This window comes from Erinaceus europaeus, chromosome 1, assembly GCF_950295315.1.
Source record: "Erinaceus europaeus chromosome 1, mEriEur2.1, whole genome shotgun sequence".
Classification (NCBI taxonomy): Eukaryota; Metazoa; Chordata; class Mammalia; order Eulipotyphla; family Erinaceidae; genus Erinaceus; species Erinaceus europaeus.
In genome coordinates, this window is record NC_080162.1 from 47,026,633 (window position 1) to 47,048,431 (window position 21,799).

The 21,799-nt window shown below is 41.8% G+C and overlaps 1 long non-coding RNA gene and 1 pseudogene across 2 annotated transcripts in view; both read left to right on the forward strand.

Annotated features, from left to right (window-relative positions):
- The first annotated feature begins 927 nt into the window (after window positions 1-927).
- Window positions 928-21,799, forward strand: part of LOC132536764 (uncharacterized) — a 107,827-nt gene continuing 86,955 nt past the window's right edge. For both annotated transcript variants that reach the window (XR_009548283.1, XR_009548284.1), the window contains exon 1: window positions 928-1,071. This is a non-coding gene — a long non-coding RNA (uncharacterized LOC132536764). The remainder of the gene's footprint in view (window positions 1,072-21,799) is intronic.
- Window positions 4,470-5,265, forward strand: LOC103122523 (protein SYS1 homolog; annotated as a pseudogene).

Consider the following 21,799-nt stretch of genomic DNA (forward strand, 5'->3'; position numbering starts at 1 on the left):
TTGAGATAGGAGAGGGCACAGAGTATTGACAAGCTGATGATACTGAGCCTAGAGACATGGGTGGGGCCAGATCGTGCAGGGGTCTTGGGCTCTGAGACTCCTAGGGGAGCCCACCCAAGGGATGTTAAGTGAGGATGTAGCATAACTGGGCCAGGAAGTATCCATGCTCAGGCTCCCAGAAGCCTAACTCTTTCTTGTGTAGTACCTAGTAACTTGGGCATTCCTTACTGGTTTACCACTTCTCTACCACTAGAGACTGAAGAAAGTTCTAGGAAGTGAGAACTTGGGCTGATTTGTTTATTTCTGCAGCCTGAGATGTTGATCAGTGCAGGCAAGTAAAATCCCTGGAATGAGATAAGGGAGGACTATGTTTGGGTACTGCATCAAAATTGTGCCAGTGTTGTCTGCCACAGCCATGAAGACAGGGCCCTTCTGGAGCCCCCTTGGGCCCTCAGGGTGCAAAGCCTCCTTAGGACATGCCTAGGTCTTAATGTTTGCCAGGACTTTGCTCTAACTTGTCTGTAGTGTCTTGTTTGGTTTAGTAAATAAGCCAACTCTTACAGGGTGCTCCCTACACAGTTCTCAAAGGTCATGGGAAGGAAGGAGATGGTTCCTTTGCTTCTGCCTTCCCATCTCCTCCTCCTGCCTAATCCACTTGGGCCTCAGTATTCACTCAGCCACCTTCTTCCTATCCACATGACCGAGTGCTGGAGGGAGGCGAAGTCCTGGGGCTATAGCCCTCCTCTCTCCTCTTGGGCTGAGGGCCTTCAAGGTAACTATTTACTCCTGTTCCCCTCAGCCAAGCCCACTATCTTATCAGCTCAAACACTTCAGAGTTCAGGCCAAGAAGCCAAAGTCAATTTTGAAAAAGTTTTAAAAGGCCAAATCACAAACACCCACCAGGGCCTTTGGAAGAGGGTGGAGAAGAGGTTGGGGGAGGGCAACTGCCTGGGATCTTCTGACAGACGCTAGTGGCTTTTCTGGGTGGAGAGAGTCAAGTGGAAGGAGGGGTCCAATGTGAGCTGTGGCTAGCGGCTGAACTCACCCTCAGTGCCCAAGGCAGAGACCTGGGTAAGTATATTAAGAGGTAGCACAGGCTCTGAAAAGGAGCCCACTTAACGTGCAATGGCCAGGAAATCAATTAGAAAGCAGGATCTGTTTCAGTTAGGTCACAAAGTGGAAAAAGCAAAAGCAAAGCTGTAAAGCTATGCACTTGGTCAGATCTGTTTCATGTCAACAGGACAGGTGAAGGTACAATGCTCTTCCATGACTGTAAATGCATAGAACACCTCTGGAAGCAGCTACTGGGCATCTGCAAGTGTTAACTGCCTCTGGAGTGGGAGCCAGGGAGCTAGACTTCTCACTAACACACTCTGTACCTGTTGAGTTACTGGAAGCTGTATGAATGAAATATTTTAGATATAAATCAACAAAAGCTCAGGTGATGAAGCAACTGGCAAAGCACACATATTACCATTTACAAGGACCTGGGTTTGAGCCTCCAGTCTCTACCTGCAGGGAGGAAGCTTCATGAGAGGCGAAGCAGTGCTCTGCAGGTTTTCTCTCTCTCTCTCTCTCTTTCTCTCTCTCCCTCTCGCTCTTCCTCTCTTGCCATATTTTTCCTGTTTCTATCATAATATAGGTTTTTTAAAATATATAAATTAGCTATTTACACTAATGGTTTATGCAAATTTCCCAAAGCACAAAAAGATGAGGGAGTAGGGATGACCATTATGAGACCTCTAGCTCGATGTAACCACAATATGTTTTCATCATATTGTATCAATCTGGCTACATAAAATATAGTTTCAAAACACCATCTCATTGGCTCCCTTGAGAATTCCAGAAGTGGAGCTAGATCACTGTGTAGACTGACTGGTTAATCATTTCAATAAATCTTTCTTTTAAAAAATTTTCATTTATTTATTTGATAGGAGAGAGAGAAATTGAGGGGAGAGGCAGAGAGAGAAATAGAGAGAAGGAAACACCTGAAGCATTGTTTCACCATTAGTGAAGCTTTCCCCTTGCAGGTGGCCTGGGGACTTGAACCTGGGCCCTCATGTATTATAATGTGTGTGCTCAACCAGGTGCACCACTGCCCAACCCCCAATAAATATTTCTTGCTTTAGGTGATGAGGATGTAGCAATGAGCAAGATCACCAAGATCCTTAATCTTATGAAAACTGTAAGTCTAGAGGAGAAACTGAGCATGCAATATGGTAACAGCAACATAAAATACTAGACTTGATGGTATCAGAGAGTTAGACACTCTGGCAAGAAAACAAGACTAGGGAATGTGATTGTGGGAAGCGGTTAGTGAGGGTTCTCAGAGGAGGTGACTTCTAAGTGGAGTCTTTCTTGAATGAGCAACAAAACAAAACAAAACAACAAAAAATAATCACAAGAATCAAGGACAAGGTAGTTCCAAAGGCAGCAAGAATAGCCAGTGCAAAGGCCCCATCTGCAGGGTAAAAGCTTCACGAGTGGTGAAGCAGGGCTGCAGGTGTCTCTCTTTTCCTCTCCCTCTCTACCCCTCCTCTCTCAATTTCTCTCTGTCTCTATCCACTAATAAATAGTGAAATAAATATATATATTTAAAAGGCCCTGAGGTTACAGAGCAGGTTACTCTGGTAGTGACTGATGTGGCTGAATTCATAGAGTCAGAACAGGTTGAGAGGTCCATTTGTTGAGGTCACCAGGGCTGGTCCTATGAGTCTTGCGGCATAGCTAGATGCAGAAACAGAGACCCTTGTGGTCCAGGAGGTGGCGCAGTGGATAAAGCATTGGGTTCTCAAGTATGAGGTCCCAAGTTCGATTCCTGGCAGCACATGTACCAGAGTGATGTCTGGCTCTTTTCTCTCTCTCCTATCTTTCTCATTAATAAATAAATACATTCTTTTTTTTCTTAGTTACTATTGTTGTTGTTGTTGTCGGTTAGGACAGAGAGAAATGGAGAGAGGAGGGGAAGACAGAGAGGGGGAGAGAAAGACAGACACCTGCTGACCTGCTTCACCGCCTGGGAAGGGACTCCCCTGCAGGTGGGGAGCCGGGGGCTCAAACCGAGATCCTTATGCCTGTTCTTGTGCATTGCACCACCTGCGCTTAACCTGCTGTGCTACAGCCCTACTCCCAATAAATAAATTCTTAAAAAAAAAAAAAGAAACAGAGACCCAGAAAAATTGAATGATTGTCTCAAGGTCACAGATTTAGTGTAGCTGAGTCAGGATTCAGACTTGGAACTCCCAGCTTTATATCCAGTCCTCTAAATAGCCACACTTGCTTGAGTGAGTCTGGGGAAGCATGAGCTATGTTTCTGTGCAGCACACTCATGCTCTCAGAACACTGTATGTTCTTGTTTAACTGCACTGGAAAGTGTACACAGTGTGTGGTGAATTCTCGAGAGGAGGACAGGCTCACACACAGGCCCAGCTCAGGGATTTTGTGGGTTCTGCTTTGGACCTCTGTGTTGTTTTCACCGGGCTGGCTTCATGGGCGGGTAACAGACGACCCGGGACTCATGACTGGGTTCTTCTTCTAGCGTTTGCCCTTCTTCCGTAGCCAGTCAACAGCGTCAGGCTGGGTTGTACGCAGTATCTCTTTATTCATGCAGGACGCAGCTCAATCTATACCAAGCTAAGCTAATCTAACTCAACTACCAACTAACTAAAACGAACAATGTTGTCCTTACATACTTTCCAAGTAGGGTGTAAACAGGATGTGATGTAGAGAGGGTGGAGAGAAAAGTGACTGGTGAAAATCAGGGTGTGACAAGGAGAGGGGGCGGAGCAGGCAAGAATTCTATCACTGAACCACTAATGCCCTGGATGGAGTGTGGTGCTTTATGTAAATGTAAAAGTGATTTATGTACATAGACCGCTTTGAATGGGAACAAACCATGTAAATAGACCGCTTTGAATGAGATCAAACCAATCCCTATACAGGCATACCGGTGCTTGGTTAAGCAGAAGCCAGGGGGAGCTGGCATACTACCCAACACCTCTGCAGTAAGGTAATACAGTACATCACACTTTTTGTTTTGTTTTGCTTCCTAGTATATACAAAAACTATATTTGGATTATACTGTGGTCTAGTAAGTGTGCAATCACATTATCTCTTTTTTTTTTTTTGACCCTTGCAGACTTGTTTCACCGCTTGTGTGGTGGCCCCACTGCAGGTGGGGGTCCCCGGGCTTCAGCCAGGATCTTTGCCCCTGGCTTTGTTCTTTGCGTCATGTGTGCTTTACCCGCTGCACTACTACTCCCCGCGCCCCCTCCAGCATTCTGCATTATCTCTAAAGAGGCAGTGTGCGTACCTTAATTAAATGAGACACAGAAACACAAAATGGGCAGTCGCTGCGACCAGCCAGTTGTTGAAACCTTGCCTCTCAAGGGGCTGGGTGGTGGCTCACCTGGTTGAGTGTACATGTTACAATGCGTAAGGACCCAGGTTCGAGTCCCCGGTCCCTACCAGCAGGGGGAAAGCTTCTCGAGTGGTGAAGCAGTGCTGCAGGTGTCTCTCTGTCTCTCTTTCTCTCTGTCCACCCCCTCTCTTGATTTCTGGCTGCCTCTATTCAATAAATAAATACAGACAATAAAAATTAAAAAAAAAAAAGAAGCCTTGCCTCTCTAGGCAGATAGGACCTCTCCTCCATGGTTCTGTCTTTTAGCACAGTTTGGGGAGCCAGCAGGTGAGACTGGGGTCACATTCAGACGGCTGGATCCTTGAGTAGTGTGTGTGGGGGAAGGACCCAACACCCATGGCCTGGTGGTGCTGCCCCAGGCCCGGATGGACCCCCACGGCAGGCATGTCGGACCAGTTCCAAAGCTATGTTTGGGACCCTTTGCTGATCCTTTCACAAACTGTCCGCATGCAGACCATGTACTACAGCTTGCTGGGGCTGCAGCTGGCACTGGTGGATTGGCTGGTGTGCAGCAGCTCATTGCTGGACCAGGTATTAGACAACCAGACCCTGGGTTTTCCGCCCCTCTAAGCCAACTGTGCATGATGTCCTTTGTCCTCAATGTCCTTACATGTGCCTTGGGCTTGCTGTATTTTATCCGTTGAGAGAAACAGTGTCTGGATTTCACTGTCACTGTCCATTCTTTCACCTCCTGGGCTGCTAATTCTGCAGCTCCCGGTTCCCTTAGGAACCGGCTGGTTCAAGCTGTGTGCATTGCACTCCTGACTGTCATCCAGGAGTACCTGTGCATGTGGACGGAGCTCAAGAAGGTCCCTTTCAACTCAGGTCCCAGGTCCAATGTCTAGAATCAGGTCATTTGGACACCCTGTTAGGCACTTGCCCTCCTCCCTACCCTGAGCACATTGGGTTGCTCGGGCCCTCCAGCTGTGGTCTGACCGGCATCTGAGATTTACCCTGGAAATGTGAAGTCTGTTGGTATGAGAGAGATAGTGGGCGCCTGCTAAGAAGGCAGGTAGCAGTCAGGAGCCAAGCTGCATGAATAGCCTCTGTCTGCTGAAGCCATGCTATCTGGGAGGTCAGTAAAGAAACTTCTTTCAGGGTAAGAACGGAATTGGAACCATGCTACTCTTGAGTCATATTACCTGCCACCAGCCCGTTATTTCACAAAAAGAGAAAAATCAAGGATCTCTGAATGGAGCCAACCACTTTTCTAGTCATCTGTCTTGCCTTCTTGGGACAACCATTACCTTTGCCATGTTGCCCATCTGAAGCTATTCTTTTTTTTTTTAAATTGTTTTATTTTTTTAATTGGGGAATTAATGTTTTACATTCAACAGTAAGTACAATAGTTTGTACATGCATAACATTCCCCAGTTTCCCATATAACAATACAACCCCCACTAGGTCCTCTGAATCCTTCCTGGACCTGTATTCCCCCAGCCACCCACCCCAGAGTCTTTTACTTTGGTGCGATATGCGATATGCCAATTACGTTTCAGGTTCTACTTCTGTTTTCTTTTCTGATCTTGTTTTTCAACTTCTGCCTGAGAGTGAGATCATCCCATATTCAGCCTTCTGTTTCTGACTTATTTCACTCAACATGAATTTTTCAAGGTCCATCCAAGATCGGCTGAAAACGGTGAAGTCACCATTTTTTACAGCTGAGCAGTATTCCATTGTGTATATAGACCACAACTTGCTCAGCCACTCATCTGTTGTTGGACACCTGGGTTGCTTCCAGGTTTTGGCTATTACAAATTGTGCTGCCAAGAACATATGTGTACACAGATCTTTTTGGATGGATGTGTTGGCTTCCTTAGGATATATCCCCAGGAGAGGAATTGCAGGATCATAGGGTAGGTCCATTTCTAGCCTTCTGAGAGTTCTCCAGACTGTTCTCCACAGAGGTTGGACCAATTTACATTCCCACCAGCAGTGTAGGAGGGTTCCTTTGACCCCACACCCTCTCCAGCATTTGTTGCTGTTACCTTTTCTGATGTATGACATTCTCACAGGAGTGAAGTGGTATCTCATTGTTGTCTTTATTTGCATTTCTCTGACAATCAGAGACTTGGAGCATTTTTTCATGTGTTTCTTGGCCTTTTGGATCTCTTCTGTGGTGCATATTCTGTTCATGTCCTCCCTCCATTTTTGGATGGGGTTATTTGTTGTCTTGTTGTTGAGTTTGGCAAGCTCTTTATATATGTTGGTTATTAAACTCTTGTCTGATGTATGGCATGTAAAGATCTTCTCCCATTCTGTGAGGGGTCTCTTGGTTTGGGTAGTGGTTTCTTTTGCTGTGAAGAAGATTTTTAATTTGGTGTAGTCCCATAGGTTTATGTTTGCCTTAGTCTTTTTGTATGTTTATACTTGCCTTAGTCTTTTTTGTAATTGGATTCGTTTCGTTGAAGATATCTTTAAAATTTATGCAGAAAAGAGTTCTGCCAATATTTTCTTCTAAGTATCTGATAGTTTGTAGTCTATTATCCAAGTCATTGATCCACTTGGAATTTACTTTTGTATTTGGTGAAATACAGTGGTTCAGTTTCATTCTTCTGCATGTTTCAACCCATTGTTTACAACACCATTTGTTGAAGAGACTCTGGTTTCCCCATTTAATAGTCTGAGCCCCTTTGTCAAAGATTAGATGTCCATAGGTGTGGGCCGAAGCTATTCTATTTGAAGAAACACCTGGTTTCTGGATCCATAGCCATAGAAAGACATAGGAGCAAATGTCATGCTGCTATCAGGGAAAGGACGGCAGATGGAGGCACAAGGAAATGTACAGCCTGAGCCCTACTACACTCACATGCACCCATGAGCCCATACTGATTGCCTTCCTGTGCTGCCTGTTGGGTCCCATCCTGCTGCCAGCTTTTCCACATAGCAGGCAACAGGACCCAGGGAAGAGTCTCTGCATTGCTCCTGGTCTAAGCCCCATAACTGAGTCACTGCCTGTTGTCTAGGGATAACCAGGCACCCCAGTTCCCACTGGACCGCAGTTCTGGCAATAGTCCCTTTTTCCTGCTTTGTTCAGAATTCAGCAGTAGGAAGGGTACATTGAGTACCCTGTCTTCCAACTTGAGCTGTCCTGACAATACCAATGGAAATAGGTCTTTGCTGCTAAGATTTTTATTTGGGTGGAGTGTCCTCTGTGAGGGGTTTGCAGCTGTCTTTTTTTATTTTTTGTTTTTTACCAGAGCACTGATCAGCTCTGGCTTTTGGTGGTGTGGGGGATTGACTTCAGAGCCTCAGGCATGAGATTCTCTTTGCATAACCATTATGCTATCTATCCCTGCCCTGCAGCTGTCCTTTCTATGTACATAAATAAGTATTTTTCACACACACAAAAAAGAAATACAAACTGAACATGTGCTGTTTGAAAAATGGTGGTGAAAATCTTGCTTGATAAAAGGGTACTACAAACCTTCAGTTTGTAGACATTAATAATAAGCACCCCAGTATCTGCAAAGCACAGTAGGGGAAGCACGATAAAGATCTGTCTAACCAGCACCCAAATGAACAGATCATTCCAGAAGCCCATTCATGTTCCCTCTCAGTAACTCTCCCTGAAGGTTAACCAATGTCTCAAGTTCTAACCCCACAAACCATACAGTATGTAACCTTTCCTGTCTGACTGTTTTCACTTAGCATTATGACTGGCAAACTCATGGTACTTTCAGAAGACTTTTACTGTGTTCTAGCCCAGATCAAACTGTCATGCGAATCTTGTGAAAGCTTCCCTTTTACAAATATGGCACAATCATGGTACTTTCAGAAGACTTTTACTGTGTACTAGTCCAGATCAAAGTGTCATGTGAATCTTGTGAAAGCTTCCCTTTTACAAAGATGGTCAGATGAAAGTTTACTCTGAATGGAAAGTAGCTTGTTCAAAGCATGTCATTATATTAAAAAGGCAGGTGCAAAATGATATAGATCAATGAATCCTGTGTTTCTTGGAGAGAAAAGCCTTCTTCTCTTGTAGAGTCAAGATGAAGGTGGATGGACTGTGAGGTAGGATTGATAGTTCTTTGGTTTTTTTAAAAATATATATTTAATTTCTTTATTGGGGGATTAATGTTTTACAGTTGACAGAAAATACAATAGTTTGTACATGCATAACATTTCTCAGTTTTACACATATAATCCCCACTAGGTCCTCCTTCATTTTTTTCCACGAACTGTACTCTCCTCCTACCCCCCACTGGAGTCTTTTACTTTGGTGCAATACACAAACTCCAGTCCATGCTCTACTTGTGTTTTCTTTTCTGACCCTGTTTTTCAACTTCTACCTGAGAGTGAGATCATCCCATATTCATCCTTCAGTTTCTGACTTATTTCACTTAACATGATTTCTTCAAGCTCCCCCCAAGATGGGCTGAAAATGGTGAAATCACTACTTTTAATAACTGAGTAGTATTCCATTGTGTATATAGACCACAAATTGCTCAGCCCCTCATCTGTTGTTGAACACCTGGGTTTCTTCCAAGTTTTGGCTATTAGAAATTGTGCTGCTATGACTATGGATATAGACAAATCTTTTTGGATGGGTGTGTTGGGTTCCTTAGGATATATCCCCAGGATAGGAATTGCAGGATCATAGGGTAGGTCCATGTCTAGCCTTCTGAGAGTTCTCCAGACTGTTATTCACAGAGGTTGGACCAATTTACATTCCCACCAGCAGTGTAGGAGGGTTCCTTTGACCCCACACCCTCTCCAGCATTTGTTGCTGTTACCTTTTCTGATGTATGACATTCTCACAGGAGTGAAGTGGTATCTCATTGTTGTCTTTATTTGCATTTTTCTGACATTCAAAGACTTGGAGCATTTTTTCATGTGTTTCTTGGACTTTTGGATCTTTTCTGTGGTGCATATTCTGTCCATGTCCTCCCCCCATTTTTGGATGGGGTTATTTGTTGTCTTGTTGTTGAGTTTGGCAAGCTCTTTATATATGTTGGTTATTAAACTCTTGTCTGATGTATGGCATGTAAAGATCTTCTCCCATTCTGTGAGGGGTCTCTTGGTTTGGGTAGTGGTTTCTTTTGCTGTGAAGAAGATTTTTAATTTGGTGTAGTCCCATAGGTTTATGTTTGCCTTAGTCTTTTTGTAATTGGTTTCATTTCACTGAAGATGTCTTTAAAATTTATGTGGAAAAGAGTTCTATCAATATTTTCCTAAGTATCCGATAGTTTCTTGTCTAACATCAAAGTCCTCAATCCACTTGAAATTTACTTTTGTATTTGGTGAAATATAGTGGTTCAGTTTCATTCTTCTGCATGTTTCAAACCATTGTTTCCAACACCATTTGTTGAAGAGACTCTGCTTTCTCCATTTAATAGTCTAGGCACCTTTGTCAAAGATTAGATGTCCATAGGTGTGGAGGCTTACTTCTGGGCTCTCAATTCTATTCCGCTGGTCAGTATGTCTATTCATGTTCCAGAACCAAGCAGTTTTGATTACAATGGCCCTATAATACAATTTGAGATCTGGGAGTGTGATGCCTCCAGTTCTGTTCTTTCTTCTCAAGATTGTTTTGGCAATTCTTTTGGTCTTTTCTGGTTCCAGATAAACATTTGTAGCATTTGTTCTGTTCTCCTGAAAAATGTGGTTGGGATCTTGAAGGGGATAGCATTAAATTTGTAGATGGCTCTGGGTAGTATATTCATTTTGATGATGTTAATTCTTCCAACCCATGAACATGGAATATCTTTCTACTTCTTTGTATCTTTTTCTATTTCCTTGAGTAGTGACTCATAATTTTCAGTATACAAGTCTTTCACTTCTTTGGTTAGGTTTATGCCTAGATATTTTACTGTTTTTGTTGCTATAGTAAAAGGAATTGCTTTCTGGATTTCAACTTCTTCTAACTTAGTGTTTGCGTAGAGGAATGTTTTGAATGTTAATTTTGTAGACTGACACCTTACTGTATTGCCTGATGATTTCCAAAAGCTTCTTGCTGGATTCCTTAGGTTTTTCTATGTATACTATCATGCCTGCAAATAGGGAGAGTTTGACTTCTTCTCTTCCAATCTGTAACCCTTTAATTCCTTGCTCCTACCTGATTGCTATGGCAAGAACATCCAACACTATGTTGAATAATAATGGTGATAGTGGGCAGCCCTGTCTAGTACCTAATTTGAGGGGAAATGCTACCAGTTTTTCACCATTGAGTATGATGTTGGCTGTAGGTTTGCTCTATATAGACTCTACTATCTTGAGGAATTTTCCATCTATTCCTAATTTTTTTAGTGTTTTGATCATAAAGGGATGTTGTATTTTGTCAAAGGCTTTCTCTGCATCTATTCATATGACCATGTGGTTTTTGGTCTTGCATTTATTGATGTGGTGGATCACAATATTGATTGATGTACGTATATTCAACCAACCTTGCATCCTTGGGATAAACCCCACTTGGTCATGATGAACAATCTTTTTAATATATTGCTGTATCCGGTTGGCTAGAATTTTGTTCAATATTTTAGCATCTATGTTCATCAGAGATATTGGTCTGTAATTTTCTTTTTTGGTTGTGTCCCTGTCTGCTTTTGGTATCAGAGTGATGTTGGTTTGATAGAAGCTGGAAGGAAGTATTCCAGTGTCTTCAATCTTCTGGAAGACTTTTTAAAGTAGAGGTATTAGTTTTTCTTTGAAGGTTTTGTAGAATTCATTTGTAAAACCATCTGGTCCAGGACTCTTATTCTTGGGAAGGTTTTTGATAACTGTTTCAATTTCGTTAGCTGTGATGGGACTGTTCATATTATCTAGTTTCTCTTTATTTAATTTTGGAAGTTCATAGGTATCTAGGAACTTCATAGGTATCTATTTTTCCAGGTTCTCTAGTTTTGTGGCATATACTTGTTCATAGAAGCCTCAAATGATATATTTTGAATTCCTGCTTTGTCTGTTGTGATATCCCCTCTTTCATTTACAATTCTATTTATTTGGGTCATCTCCCTGTTTTGTTTTGTGAATCTGGCTAAAGGTTTGTTGATTTTGTTCACTCTTGAAGAACCAACATTTACTTTTATTGATATTTTGTATGGTTTTCTTATTTTCAATATTATTGATTTCTGCCCTAACTTTAGTGATTTCTGTCCTTATGGCTACTTTAAGGTTCCTTTGTTCTTCTTCTCCTAGGTCTCTAAGATGTGCAATCAGGCTGTTTGTGCTTTTTCTTGTTTCCTAATGTGTGCTTGTATGGCTATGAACTTCCCTCTCAGTACTGCCTTAGCTGTGTCCCAAATATTTTGATAGCTTGTGTCTTCATTTTCATTGAACTCTCGAAACATTTTGATTTCTTCCTTTAGTTCCTCGTTGACCCAGAAGTTGTTAAGTAGTGTACTGTTGAGCTTCCACATTTTGGGACTACTACTAATCTTTTGTTGATTATTAAGTGTTAGTTTGATTCCACTGTGGTCTAAGAAGATGCTTGGGATGATTTCAATGCTCTTGAACTGGCTGATGCTGGCTTTGTGGCCTAACATATTGTCTATCCTTGAGAATGACCCATGTGGACTTGAGTAGAATCTGTAATCCAGTTTCTTGAAGTGAATGACTCTGAAAATGTCCAATAGTTCTAGTTTATCTATCTCCTCATTTATCTCCCTCATGTCTTTATTTAATTTCTGTCTGTATGACCTGTGAAGTTGAGAGAGTGGGGTGTTGAAGTCCCCTACTATTACTGTGCTGTTGTTAATATATTGCTGTATCTCTTTCAGTAGATGTTTGATGTATTTAGATGGCTTCTCATTGGATGCATAGATGTTACTAATTGTTAAGTCCTCTTGATTGACTGATCCTCTGAGCATTAAGTAACATCTATCCCTACCTTTTTAAATTTTATTTATTTTAAAGTATATCATGTCAATTATGAGAATAGCTGTTTGCCCTTTTTTTGTGGGACATTGGCTTGTATGATAGTTTTCCATCCTTTCACCTTGAGTCTGTGTCTGTCTTGTTGAGTTAGGTGTGTTTCCTGTAGACAGCATATTGTTGGGGTGTGTTTTCTGATCCATCTTCCTACTCTGTGCCTTTTCATAGGTGAATTCAGTCCATTGACATTCACTGATATCATAGATTGAAGATATTTTAATGCCATTATTGTAGTTTATTTTAGAGTGTTCTTCTATATGGCCTATTTATGGTGGTCTGACTGTTTATAGGAGACTTTTCAGAACTTCTTTCAGGACAGGCTTGGTGATAGTTGATTCTTTCAACTGTTGCTTGTCTGAGAAGGATTTTGTGCCTCCATCTAGTCTGAATGACAGTCTAGCAGGAAACAGTAATCTTGGTTAAAAGCCTTTCTCATTGAGCACTCAATAGATATCTTGCCATTCTCTTCTGGCCTGTAGTGTTTGTATGGAGAAGTGTGCTGCTAATCTTATGGGTGTTTCTCTGTAGGTGACTCTTTGTTTTTCTCTTTCAGCCTTCAGGATCCTTTCTTTATCCTTATTCCTTTCCATTCCAAATATGATGTATCTTGGTGTTTTAAATCTGGGTTAATTCTGTTTGGGACCCTCTGGGCTTCTTGAACCTTTATGTCTTTTATGTTGTCTAGACTAGAGAAGTTCTCAGCTATTATATCCTTTAGAATGATTTCTTCCCCTCCCTCTCTTTGTTCCTCTGGTAAGCCAATAATATGTATATTATTTCTTTTGAAATCATCCCATATGTCTCTTGTTGTTTTCAGTATCTCTCAATCTCTTTTTGAGATGTCTTACTTCTTGTTAGTTGTCTCTAATTTGTCCTTGATCTTGCTAATTCTGTCTTCCACCTCATTTATTCTATTCTCTTTCCTCTCTATTGTTTTTTTAATTTCTTTATTGGGAGGTTAATGTTTTACATTCGACAGTAAATACAATAGTTTGTACATGCATGGCATTTCTCTGTTTTCCACAACATAATACAACCCCTACCAGGTCCTCTATCATCCTTTTTGGACCTGTACTCTGCCCCCCCACCCCACCCTAGAGTCTTTTACTTTGATGCAATACACCAACTCCAGTTCAGGTTCTACTTGTGTTTTCTCTCCTGATCTTGTTTTCAACTTCTGCCTCACCTCTATTGTTTTCTGTAGTTTATCTATTTTGTTACCCTGTTCTGATACTGTTTTAGCTTGTTCAGCTAGTTGTGTTCTTAGCTCAGCTATTTCAGCTTTCAGCTCTCTAATAACCTTGAGATAATTAGTGTTTCCTTCCAGAGTCTCATTTGTTGTTTCTGCATTTCTGATGACAATTCTTTCACACTCTTTACCCACTCCGTGACTATTTCCTTAATTAGCATTTGGATGCTGACCTCATTATTCTGTGCTTCAACCTTTGGGGGGTTTTAGCTGGACTTTTGTCCTGGTTCATTTCTCCAATGTTTCTTCTTGTTGGTTTAACCAGTCTACTATAGTATGTTATGAGATTCCTCTCTCAGTACTTTTCAAATTACTGATAACTTTTGCCTAGATTGACTTGTGTCTAAGCAAGGTACTTAAAGAGTTCACAGTTGTGGAAATTAACAGTTGTTTCAATATTATTTCAATCCCTGGGTTGGAGCACAGTGGCCCTTAAATCCTCTTTTGTTCTTCTTCTTCCCTGTAGGCTAAGGGAACCTGAAGGCTTTTAAACTATAAGCAGGATTTTTAGCTTAATCACTCACTCCTGACCAAGAGATAAATCAGGGTGGGGGAGAGATAATCCAGTGGTTATGCAAAGAGACTCTCACACCCCAGGGATCCAAATCTCCAGGCTCAATTCAACTTCTCTGCCAAGCCAGGCAGCACTGCTGGGCCCTGTGAGTGTCTAAACAAGTCTTGTCTATAGTTTGTAGGTTCTGAGACAATTATTCACCATGTTCTAATCAGGAGAACAATGTGGAAAGGCTCCCACCACAGCCCCACCGCTAGGGCACTAGGGTGTAGATCTTCTCCTAAGTTTTCTGGTCAGTTCTCTATCCCCCAATGTCACCACTGGGTCTCCCCTCTGCTGCTCCAGCCTCTGAGGGCAGTAGCAATGGAGACTCACAGTTGCATTGGTGAGTCTTAGGGGAGTCCTCTCCTCCCTTCAGCAGTCTTTTTGTTGGTAAAATAGACTGGTAGTGGTACCTTAGCTGATAAACTTCCAGACTGTCACCAGATGCTCAGTCTTTCCTTAGGCTCCTCTCTGTCCACAAGCCACAAGTGTTTGCACTCACCGGTGACTTGTTGGGTTCCCGAAGTCATTCTAGTTCTGTCTTGTTGCAGTCCCAGGTGATCTCCTTTGGTATTCCTAGTTGACCCAGGAGAGTAGAGGAGAGGAGGGAAACATAGCTGCTGCTGCTTCATCGATTGATAGTTCTTTGATGGTGGGTGTGGTGTGACAGCATACTTTTGAATAGATGTAAGCCTGTACTTTAACACATAAATAGTAGACTGGAGAGAGAGAGAGAGAGAGAGAGAGAGAATGAGAACCAGGAAGTAGGTGTGTGCTTTGTATGTTTGAACCCCAGCACTACATGGGAGATACTAAGGCTTCCTCTGCTGCTGCAGTGTCTCTTTATCTGAATGAAAAAGGCTCTGGAGCATCGGGCATGTATCAAGTCTTGGCTTGACAAACAACAACAACATATAGAATGTTGTAAAAAAAAAAAAAAGAAAAAAAAAGAACAAAGTAAGAATGTAAGGAAGGAAGGAAGGGAAAAACATAAAAATTCTGGAGGCCAGGGATCAATGGTAGAGTACATACCTAGTATATTTGAGGCCCTAGGGTCAATCCCTGGCACACACACATACAAATCCAAGAAAATATGTTAATTTTTCTTTCAACCACAGTGCATTATGGCCATTTAGTAAATGAAAATGACTGCTGGACAGAGTAGTTGTTTTATTTTAAAGACACGCTTAAAGAAGGGGCCAAGTGGTGGCGCACCTAGTTAAGTGCACACATTAAGGTTAACAAGGACTTAGGTTCAAGTCACTGGTCCCCACCTCAGAGGGAAAGCTTCATAAGTGGTGAAGCAGTGATACTGGTGTCTCTGTGTCTCTTTCCCTCTCAATTTCTCTCAGTCTCTATCCAATAATAAAAAATAATAATTTTTAAAAAAGACACATTGAAAGAAAAGAAAAAAAAAAGAAAAAACTAGGAACTGCCAACTGCAGTCACCATCACGGTCTAGATCATTGATCTCTCTTTTTTTTTGGTTCAGTGTACACCCATGGAAAGTTAAGGTTATACATATTTAAAGGAACTTGAACAACTTATCCAAAAATTTATGTGGAACCATAGGGGAAAAAAAACCAACAACCCACAAATAGCAGGAGCAATCCTGAGGATAAAGAAGGAAAATGGAGACATCACAATTCCTGACTTAAGTTTATATTACAAAGCAATAGTAGTCAAAACAATGTGATATTGGAACAAAAATGGACATTTGAAACAATGGAATATTACTTAGCAATAAAAAGTATGGTATTATGTCTTTTTGGGATAAAGTAGATGGAAAAGAAGATTATGCTTAGTGAAGCAAGTCAGGAGGTAAAGGACAACTACAGAATGTTTTCACTCATATTCAAGGAGAATTGAGCACACAGATGTGAAAAAAATGTCAACTCACATCTAAGACCATGGGAGAAGTATAGTGGTTATCTATGAGGGTGGGGATGGGGACATAGACCTTTGGTAATGGAAGTGGTATGGAGGGCAAAAGGAAATACAGTAATTTTATTGGTTATCGTCAAACTGTAAACTCCTGAAAATAACTAACTAAATAACTAATAAAAATAAAAAACTAGTAAATAGAAGTTAAGGTTGTGTAATTCAAGTCAAGTGTTTCACAGAGACCATCCCTGTGCAGTGAGTCTAAGAAGTGAACTTTAGTTCCCCTCTAACTTTTCTACATAGAACAGAAACTCCTGTGCATTGAATAACAAGGCAGCAACAACCAAGCTGACAAGAAAGTCACCATCAGTGGTTAATACTGCTTTTGGGTCAGCCAGAGAGGAACCTCTCACCAAATGTCCTGAGTCAAAGTGCACAAGAGAGAGAGACTAGCCCCGTCATCATAGCCTGAGGTGTGGAGCAGCACCCATCGGGTCACCGAGCATTTATGTGACTGAAGGGGTGACTATGAAGCCAGGCGAATAGGGTTCAAATTCTCACCTTGTCCTTGTTAACTGGGTGTTTTACTATTGCTTTCTAATGAGCCACCCTGAAACATATTGCACAAAACATCTTTTCTGTTCCCTTGGATTTCTGTCACTCAGATCCTGTGGGCCAGGAATTCAGACAAGGCATAGGGAAGTCTTTGTCTCCACCTCAGTGTCTCTGTTGGGGAGATTCAAAGGCTAGAGGAGAGTTGGTGCCCGTGTCACCCGGAGAGGCATTGAAGCAGGACATCCTATATGTGACTTCTCCAGATGGGCTAGTTTGGGCTTCCTCTGAACGAAATGAAATTGTAGGGCTTTAACAGAAAATGTGAAGCAGCACTGCACTGTAATATTAGATGAATTTCAAGCATGCATCACTACAAACCAACATTGGCAAATACTATAATAAGTTCATCTCTAAATATTCAGTTCTATCTGGAGGGCACATTTATGGTCTGATATCGGGAACCACAAAGGGTCATTTATACTGACTTTTGTCATTTTTATTTTCATTAAAATTTTATACTGGTGATTTAATAATGATTTTACAATACTGTAAGATAATAGGGATATAATTCCATACAGTTCCCGCCACCAGTGCTCTGTATCCCATCCCTTCCACTGAAAATGCCCTTAATTATCCTTCTGGGAGTATGGACCAAAATTCTTTTTTGAGGTGCAGAGGTGGGAGTTCTGACTTTTGTAACTGCTTCTTTGATGGGCATGGACATTGACAGGTTGAGCTATACCCCCAGCCTGTTTCTATCTTTTCCTCTTCAGGTAGAGCTCTGGAGAGGTGAGGTTCCAGGACATACTGGTGAGGTTTTCTGCCCAAGGAAGTCAGGTTGGAATCATAGTAGTAGTGTTTTCAACTTGGTGGATGAAATGCTACAGTTAGATATAAAGCTGGGCAAATTGTTTAATAAACAGGACCCACCTTCCAGTGGAGGGGTGGTGGGAACTGTATGGAGTTGTACCCTTCTTACCCTACAATTTTTTCGACCATTATTAAATCACCACGACTACTACTACTGCTACTACTAATACTTCCTAATCCAGCTTTCCATCCCTATTCCTAACTCTGACACCATCTCTTCAGACAAAACTTTTGGTCCACCTACATGTTAGCTTTCAAGCTAAGCAAAAACTTCTAAAGTCATGGACCCCTTGGAACATACCTAAAATAGACTTCCTAGCTTCTTCCCACACAAAGAATACTAATTTAACCTGTTCCATTCCCACCTTTGGTTCCTGTTTAGTAAACACTTTGTTAGTGTTGTTTTCAGGGTCTTTTGAGGCTCAAGGGGGAAGGGACAGGAAGAGAGGGAAAAGCCCTACCACTCAATGGGAGAGTTTCACATCACTTTATTCTAAGAACAGCATGAGGAGGGGGCAGGGTGGAGAACTGAACCTCTCACACTGCTGGTGGGGTTTAAAAAGGATGCAGGCTTGAAATCTTTTCCTTTGCTACATCATGGATGGAACTGGAGGGAATCATGCTGAGTGAGATAATCCAGAAGAAGGACAAATAATAGATGACCACACTCACGGATGGGATCTAGGAAACACAGCAAAAGACAATGCCAGGTGAAACCTCAATGGACTGTGATCTACTGCAGTAGATCTGGGGACTCAGCAGGAGAAAGGGAGGAACACTCAGGGGAGGCTAAGGATCTAAGTCCCTGTGGTAGAACAAGATGAGGGTTTAGTGGAGGATGAAATGTACTGATATCTGTCTTGGGGATATATGGAAACCTACCCTTGTGACAACAACAGTCCTGTGAGACAACCAACATTCCCTCAGTGAAGTGATACTGAAATAAAAAAAAAATGGTTTAGAGGAAAACACTAATAATCTCATCAATATCAAAAAACAAAACTTTACAAAGGAAACTAATTGCAGACTGCTGTGAAGTTTAATTTAGGATATAAATAACAAATTGAAAATATTTCTCCTAGACATAAAAGACAAAGGAGAAAGTACATAAAGGTGCCTAGAACAATGGCATAGCCACTTTGGAAAACAGCTTGGCAGTTCCTTAAAAGGTGTAACATGGGGGGGGTCGAGTGGTGGCACAGTGGGTTAAGAGCACATGGTGCAAAGCACAAGGACCGGTATAAGGATCCCGGTTAGAGCCCCCGGCTCCCCACCTGCAGGGGAGTCGTTTCACAGGAGTGAAGCAGGTCTGCAGGTGTCTGTCTTTCTCTCCCCCTCTCTGTCTTCCCCTCCTCTCTCCATTTCTCTCTGTCCTATCCAACAACAACAACATCAGTAACCATAACAATGTTAAACAACAAGGGCAACAGAAGGGAGAAAAAAAAGGTGTAACATGGAGGGGACTGGATGGTGGTGCACCCGGTTGGGGACGTATGTTACAATGTGCAAGGACCTGGGTTTGAGTCCCCGGTCCCCACCTGCAGGGAGAAAGCTTTGCGAGTAGTGAAGTAGGTCTGCAGGTATCTCTCTGTCTCTTTCTATCACCCCTTCCTCTCGATTTCTGGCTGTCTGTATCCAGTAAATAAGTAAAGATAATAAAAAAAGATAAAAAAATAAAGGTGTAGCATGGAGTTAGTTGCCATGTGATCCAGCAATTCCATCCCAGGATATATACAACTAAGAAAAGCAAAAGCCCAACATGCAAAAACCAATGTCCACCACCAGATAAATGGAGAAACCAAATGCGACCTAGCTATTAAAGGAATATCATTCAGTCATGAAAAAGAATGTAGTATCAGCACACACAAACCTGCATGAATGAACCTACAAAAAAGCAGGCTAACTGGAAGAAGCCAGTTTTTTTTGTTTGTTTTATTTTTCTTTGCCTCCAAGGTTATTGCTGGGGCTTGGTGCTTGCACTATGAATATACTGCTCCTGGTGGCTAACTTTTTTCCATTTGTTATTGTTATTGCTGTCATTGTTGAGAAAGAGGGGAAGACAGAGAGGGGGAGACAAAGACACCTGCAGACATGCTTCACCACTTACAATGCAACCCCCTACAGGTGGGGAGCTGGGGGCTCGAACTGGAATCATTGTGCTTTGTACCGTGTGCGCTTAGCCTGCTGCACTATGGCCCGGCCTCCAAGGAGTCAGTTTTTTTTTCCTTTCTTTTTTCTTCTGTTAAGCCATCTCCTCAGTCCTTAAGATGGAATTTTATTTTTATTTATTTATTTATTTTTGTTATTAACAATTTTTACAAGGTTGTAAGATAACAATGTGTAGTTCCATACTACCCACTGCCAAAGTTCTGTATCCCCACCCTCTGAAAGATAACCATCCTAGTTCTTATAAGTCTTACAAACAGTTTGCTTACTTCTGTTTTGTTTGGATTTTTTTTTTTATGGCAAGTTCATGTGTATCAGTTCTCTAGATTCCATATTTGAGTGAAACCAACTGGCAGTTATCTTTCATCTCTTTTCATCTCTAAGCATAATCACCTCCATTTCCATTCATTTTGTCTCAAAGGACACAATATCATCTTTTTTGATTGCAGAGCAGTATTCTTTTTTTTATTTATAAAAAGGAAACATTGACAAAACCATAGGATAAGTAGTATTCTATGGAATATATATCCCATAACTTCTTTAGCCAGTCGTCTCATGTTCTAGGCTAGAAAAATCAGTTTCAAAAGACCACATATTGTGCTATTCCACTTATATGAAAAGTCTAGTAGAGGCAAAACCATAGAAAGAGAAAGCAGGTCAGTGACTGCCAGCGGTTGAGGAGGATGGCATCAGGAATGACAGCACGGGTATCTGGCTTCCATTGGGGGAAGCCACGATGTGCTAAAATTAAACAGTAGTGATGGTTTTCCAACTCTGTGAATACACTTAAGCCCACTGGATTGTAACTTTAAAAGAGTGACTTTCATGACACAGGAGTTGTCAACAAAGTTGTTACTTAACACAGAAGCAAAAGATCTTGAAGGCTGTGTCCCTCGAGGAACCACAATGTATGGACAAGACAGCATCAACTTTCAATGCTTTGGTTTCCTCATCCGTAAAACAGTCTTATTAAAAATTTTTTTTTAAATATTTTATTTATTTTCCCTTTTGTTGTCCTTGTTGTTTAACATTATTATTATTGATGTCGTTATTGTTGGATAGGATAGAGAGAAATGGAGAGAGGAGGAGAAGACAAAGAGGGAGAGAGAAAGACAGACAGACACCTGCAAACCTGCTTCACTGCTTGTGAAGCGACTCCCCTGCAGGTGGGGAGCCGGGGCCTTGAACCGAGATCCTTACACCGGTCCTTGAGCTTTGCACCACATGCGCTTAACCCGCTGCGCCACCACCGGAGTCCCTAAAACAGGCCTATTTAATAATCAAGTCAACTCATGGAGACTTTGGGCGTACTGAAAGAGGCAATGTCAGTTGCGAAGCTGAATCTGGTGGTAACGCACAGTGGGGCAGCAGAAGGTGGTGTGGAAAACAGGTGTCTCAGAGCCCAACATTTCTAGTGTGAAGCCTATCTCTGCCCATAGTTCATTTCTTCAGCACTCTAAATCTCAGTTTCTCTATTCACAAAATGGGGATGAAATCAGCTCCCAGCCCCAAAGACTGTTATGGTGGCTAAATGAGTCAACGCAATGAAGGACTGGACAGCATTTAATGCACAGTAGGTATTAAGTAGATACTGGTTCATGTGGCCCCTGGTAATTTTCTAGCTATAGCTTTTTTTGTTTAACATTTCTTTTTAATTTTTTAAATATTTATTCCCTTTTGTTGCCCTTGTTTGATGATTGTAGTTATTATTATTGTTGTTAATGTCATCGATGTTGGATAGGACAGAGAGAAATGGAGAGAGGAAGGGAAGACAGAGAGGGGGAGAGAAAGAGAGACACCTGCAGACCTGCTTCACCACTTGTGAAGTGACAGCCTTGAAGGTGGGGAGCCGAGGGCTTGAACCGAGATCCTTACCTGGTCCTTGGGCTTTGTGTCATGTGTGCTTAACCTGCTGTGCTACTGCCTGACTCCCCTTAGCTATAGCTTCTTATTCATTCTTTTGCCTGAAAACGTATTCCACTCCAGGCACTGGTCTAGATTCTGGGGTACATCAGCAGAAAAGACAGGTAGTATTGTTTCCCTTATGAAACTGTACTCCCAAAAGAAGACAGACAGACAAGTAAATAATAACAAAGTATATATGCATATGTTGGGAGGAGCATAAAGAAAGACCTACAGAGAGGGGGAGTGATGAGCACCTAGGGTGTCTGGGTGAGAACCAGGGAAGTGAGAGGGAAGCTCAAGGCCACCAGGGGGAAAAAACTTT